Genomic DNA, 6,942 nt, shown 5'->3' with positions numbered 1-6,942 from the left:
ATATAAAAAGTGCTAATTATAATCAAATAGTTCATCAGTTAACATGTATCAATCCTCTGTGTTCAAGACTAAGGATTGTAAGAGATGCAGAACTCTAAGACAACCTATTTAGAAGGACTCTATATTCTGATTGAATATACCACTTTATTTCACATGAAAAAGTCAGCACTCAATTATGAGCTAAATAAGTGATGATGACCCAAAGTCATGTGAAAGTTCCTACATAAGTTTGGGATAGATAAAGACTAGTTTGGAAAATGTTTGTGGTGGAAACGAGCACTGAATATATGAATAGTGGGCTGGATTTGAGTAGGCAGAAATCTTAGTGAAAGGTGCTTCAGGCAAAGAGAAGAACATGAGTAATGGGAAGGGAGCAAAGTCTGGTGAGAATCTATTTGTGGGCAGGGAGTGGTCTCCCTAAAGCAGAGTGGAGGAAGGGAAAAGCAAGAAATATTTGGCTTTGAAAGTGAGGGACCAGTGTAGGGAGATTCTTGAAAGCTTAGCAGAAGGTTAGACTTGATGCATCAGGACTTAAGAAAGATGAGTTCTGACAAATTCAAAGAGAGTGACTTGATAAATTCACTGTTTAGGGAAGATTAGTTTGGCAGCAAACTTCACCGTAAGTGATCTAAAATAGATTGCTCCACTTGAGTTACTTTGCTAATAATATTTGGATTCAAACTTCAGCTACAGAGGAAGAGTTCATATGTATATAACTTCATACATTCTATATGACGATTAAATTATTTACTTGATGTCTATGCCAATAATAAATGAGGAAGAAAGTTAAGCAAAAAATTTAATTCATATTGATGACCAACCTTGTAAATGAGACCGCATGCCCACCCTCTTCTACCTCCTTTGCTCCACTCCCTGATTAAAGAATACGTATTGCTTAAGAGGAACGAATAGTTATCACTCCCCTTTTATTATCTAATCCTCTTTAGGAAAAAGTAGATTTGTCCTTAGTTATACAAGATTATACAAGACTGTATGTAGTACTAATAATCATAATAGGGAATATATGCTATTATAAATGAATGCCTATTACTTGTCAAGTATAAAATAGATCTTATTTCATTTCATTTTTGCCACATTCCTGCAAAGAAGAAACTGTGATCTCCATTTTTGCAGCTGGGTTGTCTAAGGCTCACAGGATCTAGAAGAACTTCCCTCAGATTGTGTTTTGGGATATAAAGTCTTCCCTCAGATTGTGTTTTGGGATATAAAGTCTTCCCTCAGATTGTGTTTTGGGATATAAAGTCAGGTGTGTCTGGCTTCAAAGCCTGTGCACTCAGCATGATTCTACCCAGTTTCTGGTGAGGACACTTCTTGCAACATTGGAATCATTCCTTTCCTGCTTGATCCTCATAAAGCTAAATATCAAAGTTAAACGCCACTTCAAACTACATCCAAATTACGGCACGCCAAAAAGTTAGTGAACTGCTGCTGCAGTGATCATGGAAAGCAGGAGTATTGATAGCAAGGTCTGGCTAAGAACTCAAGTGGCAGACTTCCAATTCATAATTCTAAAATTAATTCAAAGTATCTTAGAGTCACAAAGAAGCCTGACATTGAATAATAAGTTAACATAACAATCTTCTAGTTTTGTTTCTTTGTTTCTGACACTTCTTAGTTTTGGAGATTCCATTCAGGCACATCTACATTCTGGCCTGTTTTTTAAAGTTCTTAAATTATTGACATTGAGATTTTGACTGCCCTCTCATTTTGGCATGGCTTTTCACTATTATTGATTTATATGTCCTCATTTGAAGAGCAAATAATCTCTGGTTTATAGCTTTTAAATAAGAGAAAGAAGGTTAAGAGTTGTCAGCTATCTAGGTACACAGTCCATTCCAACTTCAGTAATAATGTGCAATAAAGAAAGAGGGTATGGGTCTAGGTCAATTGATTTTAATGGCGGAAACTAAGGTGCCTGGTCACTTTCACTGACCCTAACTCACAAGTAAAAATTGCCATTTCAGAGGTCATCAGTCAATTCAAATTATGGCATTTTTAGCTCAGAGTTTTAAGATTGCAACATAAGAAACCTGGAGAACTTACACTTCTGGAAGAATTATATATTGACTACATTAAAGAGTCCTCTCATTAGGGGGAAAAAAGACCTTTCATAAAACATTGTTTTTATCACATATCCCTGAAAATTTGAGTGACTAAAATTAAAAAAAAAAAGTTTGCTGAAATTCAAATGGAAAAGAGAAAAAGAATCCTCAGGAGGCAGAAATGCCCTAAGTGTAAATGCCAAGATCATCACTCCAAATCCTGGGCTAGTAGCAAGACAGAGAAGATGAATTTGAGACTCATGGATTTAGCTAAGGGCCTTGGACAGGACTAAAATGGTCCCAGATCCACTGTTCTGATCAAAGTGGATCATATGCTATTTTTAATAAAGACTTTATTTTCTTAAAGCAGTTTTAGGCTCATAGCAAAATTGGGCAGGGGGGAGGTACAGAGATTTCCCATATACCTTCTGCCCTACACAGGTATAGCCTCCTTCATTATCAACATCTCCCACCAGAATGGTACATATGTTGCAACAAAGGAACCTACATTAACACATTATAATCACCCAAAGTCCACAGGTTACCTTAGGGTTCACTTTTTTTATTTTATATATTCAATAGGTTTGGATAAATAAATAATGATATATATATATATCATTATATTATCATACAGAATATTTCCACTGCCCTAAACATTCTGTGTTCTTTGCCTTTTCACCCCTTGCCTCTACTCTAGCCCCTGGAAACCACTGATCTTTTGACTAAATATCCTCACAGTTTTGTCTTTTTCAGAATGTCATATAGTTGGAATCATACAGTATGTAGCCTTTTCAGATTGCTTTCACTTAGTAATATGCACTTAAACTTTCCTCCATGTCTTTCATGGTTTGATAGCTCCTTTGTTTTTTAGCACTAAATAGTATTCCATTGTCTGGCTATGTCACTGTTTATTTATCCATTCACCTACCTAAAGACATCTTGGTTGTTTTCAAGTTTTTCACACACACATGACCTTAAAAATATTAGTATTCAAAATATGTAAAGAATTCAATCTCATTAACAATCACAAAAATGCAAATAAATATCACAAGGAGATGTCATTCTACTTTTATCAAATTAGAAAATATTAACCAGTTTGATAAAGCCAAGTGTTGGGAAGCATTTAGCTCAGTTCAAATTCTATGGCAAGGATAGGAGTATAAATTTGGCAAAACCACTCTACATTTGGATTTACATTATAAAGCATGTATTTTACATTCATGTAGTCTACATTCTTCTTTTTCTAAACTACTGAGAAACACTTTATAATTACATCAGGAGAATGTCTACAGCAGCATTCTTCATGACAATTATAACTGGAAACAAATGTAATGTCCATAAAACAGGAGAACAGATAAATTGTGAGTTTTTCCCATAGTGAACTACTATATATCAATGAAAATTAAGGATATATAGCTACAAGAAAAACAGCTTAGTAAGTTAATATTGAGAGAAAAAAGTCACAGAAATCTATAAAGAGTGGATAATTTTTCATTATGTCAATTTAACTACTTTGAAACTGTGTGTCCCAGAGTTCCCTTCTCTCTGTGCTTTTTAGATAAGGTTGCTACAAGGTAAATTTACCTGAAATTTGGAAGGTGAAATTTTTAACTCCCAGAAGGTCAGTATCATTCATGAGCAGTTGTAGCTCAAACACGTTGTCACTGAACTTGACAAAGAATAGCAGTCAGGCCTGTGGTTCCCCCAAACCCCTCCAGTCTTGTTCAGCTTCTCTGATTCTGGCTGTGGTTCAGTTCTGCTGTCAAGAGAGTTGTCTTATCCTTCAGGTCGTCTGCCTCACCTAGACTGGAGGCCATGGGAGACAAACATGTTTCCATTTTGTCCTTGGTCTCTCCCACTTCACGTCTACCTTCACTTACAGACCAGGCCTGGCTGACATCTAAATAATGTATTGTTTTTGTATGCATTGTATTGATTTTTTAATTAAAGAAAGGGAGTGGCCAACACAAAATTTACTTCTAAGAGGAAGGCAGGAATAGGAAATAAACATACTGGTAGATTCAGTGGTATCTGGAATGGTGTGGGTAAAGTTCTTAAGATAGGAGGGGGGATTCACCAGTGTCCATTTTATTATTTTGCTTCACAATTTACCCATAGATTATATACATAATTTTGTTTATCAAGTATTATATAAGAATAATAAAAATTAAAGCACTGAGGTAAGAAGGGCAATAAAAAAAAGAGAAGAAATAAAAAATTCAACAGGAAAAGAATGTAGTATCCAGAGCAGAAGGTGCACTGATTTTCTGAAGCAGCCCTAGAAAAAACCCATCCTCAGAGACAGCAGGGGTTAGAAACATGAGCAGGCCTGGGCGTACAGCAGAATAGCTTGTCTGTCTAAAGAACTAAGGCGCAACCAGTGAGGACTCCGTTTTAGACAAAGTTTCAGCAGATTCCTAACTTGGTTCTCACAGGTGAAGAAGAAATGGGGGAGTATCCCCACATATCCATACAGCATAAATGAAAAGAAAAATGCATCCACTCATTTGCAAGGAACGCCTTCACTATTTTCTTACTCCACAACAGAAATGAATTATCATTATTTAAAGATGATAGCTACTTAGAAAATCAGAAATAAATCAAATGAGAATCAATTAAAGTGATTAAATGTATCAGAAATCAGTAGTCTAAGAGTTTTTAATTGACAATGTAACTCTAACAAAGACTGTATAATAATATCAACAAAGGCTACAGATTACCTTGGAATAAACTTAACAGGGAATGTGTAAAACCTATTTTAGGAAATTAAAACTGTACCACTGGACATAGACATTCTCATTATATGCAGAAACATATCTTGTTCCTAGATAGGAAATCTCATTGCTGGAAAGATCAATTCTCCTCAAACCAACACATAAAATTAAAGTTTTAATCAAAATCCTAATAGAATTTTTTAGAGGAAAGGGAACTAAGTCGATTCTCAAATCCATGTGGAAAAAAGTAAGTCAATGAAAAGGAAAAGAAATTGTCAAAATGAATAAATATACATTTGTCCGACCAGATATAAACTTTTATGATAAAGCTTCAGTGATTAAAACAGTGTTACTGACCTTGACAATCAGATTAATGAAACACAAGAGTCAAGCAAAGACCCATGTGCATATAGAAGTTTTGTACATAGTAAACGAATCATTTCAAACCAGTGGGAAAAAACAGCTTACTTGCTAACTATTATTTTAACTGCCTGTACATTTAAGAATAGAATTGGAAATCAGTCTCACAACATACATTATAATAAAGTTCTATTAACTTTCAGGTTTGAATATAAAGAAACCAAAAGTATATAAGAATAAAATGTGGGAACATTATTTAAATCTTAATTTGGGAAGTTCTTTCAATGCATGACACCAACCTTAGAAGCCATAAAAGAAAACACTGGACTATATAAACTTCAGCATGATAAAATGTGGCATAAACAGAATAAAAAACAACTGACATACTGGAAAAAACTACTACAGTATATAGTTGAGAATTTTGATATGAATATTAATAAGAAGAATCTACAAATAATAAAATGACTAACGAATGAAGGACATAAAATAAGTTTAAATGAACAAAAATTTTTAATATCACTAATGAACATATAAATGCAAAAATAAAGCAATTGTAATTAATCATCTCCTATGTGATTGGCAAATATTGAGACTATGCAAAACTGGCGAGAAGGCAGGGAGGGACAGGGACACATACAAATTTATATTCAGGAGTATAACTTGGTACACATATTTGAAGGACAAACTAGCAATGTCTATCAAAATTCTGTGTGTATAGGCTTTACTTGAACTTCTAATAAGTGATATGCAGAAATCATTGTACAAAAAGGAAAGACAGATACAGAAAGATTTCAGCGCAGAATTATAATAGCAAAAAGCTAGATATAACACAAGTATCCAACACTACCCAAACATCTGAATGTTTAAATAAGTTATAGTACCCTAGTGTGGTAGAAAATTACATCACTATTAGATTGGAACTGAATTTTGTATAACGTGGAAGGATATTTACCATATATTATTAAATATACAAATATTTAATATGTAAAATATGAAATATGCAAAATTACAGAGCAATATATCATATGAGCACATTTCTGTTAATAAAAATTTAGTTATATTATGTATAACTATGAAGAAAAAAAATTTAAGAAAACACACCATATGGAGAAGTTGTACTGTTTGAAGGGGAAAAGTTTTCTAATTTTACATACTACCACATTATTTAATTTTTTTACAATAAGCTATATAAAGAAAATGTTTTCGGTTGGCCTAAAATTTACAGAAAAACAAATCCACATCAAAAAGAAGTCTAGGGCAACAGTATACTTCACCTAGTCCTCTGAGCTCATCATCTTCATGAATAAAACAACTCTTTGCCCATATTTGAAATTCTGAAAGTGTATGGCACCGAAACAAGTATAAGCCTATCTCCTAGAATAGTGCAAAAGAAAAATTTTAGGAAATGCATAGCTAATTTTGTTAAAAATATATTTAAAAGAGTTCTAAAGTTAGTCTAAAAGAGTCCTAAGAAGACTGCATTACAAGGATTATTTTCTTTATAGAAATTTTGGCCCATTAGTAATTAAATCTCTCTCTTTCATAACAGTAAAAAAAAAAAAAAAAGACTGAAAATCCCCTTTAATACATGGAGGTAAGTTTATAGAAATAAAAACATAAAATATTATCCAAAAAGTCCTCTGTCTACCAAGGTAAATCCTTCTCTGAAGCAGTTATCACACTTAAAAGTATATGATTATTTCAGTAACTAGTTGTTAAACATCTGGGCTCCTCCAACTGAGCTACAAGCTCCCTGAGCTCAGGAATTCTTTCATTCTGATTTCTTACTATATGCACAGTGCCTA

The sequence above is a fragment of the Camelus dromedarius genome, chromosome 2 (genome assembly GCF_036321535.1).
Source record: "Camelus dromedarius isolate mCamDro1 chromosome 2, mCamDro1.pat, whole genome shotgun sequence".
Lineage (NCBI taxonomy): Eukaryota > Metazoa > Chordata > Mammalia > Artiodactyla > Camelidae > Camelus > Camelus dromedarius.
This window is presented reverse-complemented; position numbering follows the sequence as displayed.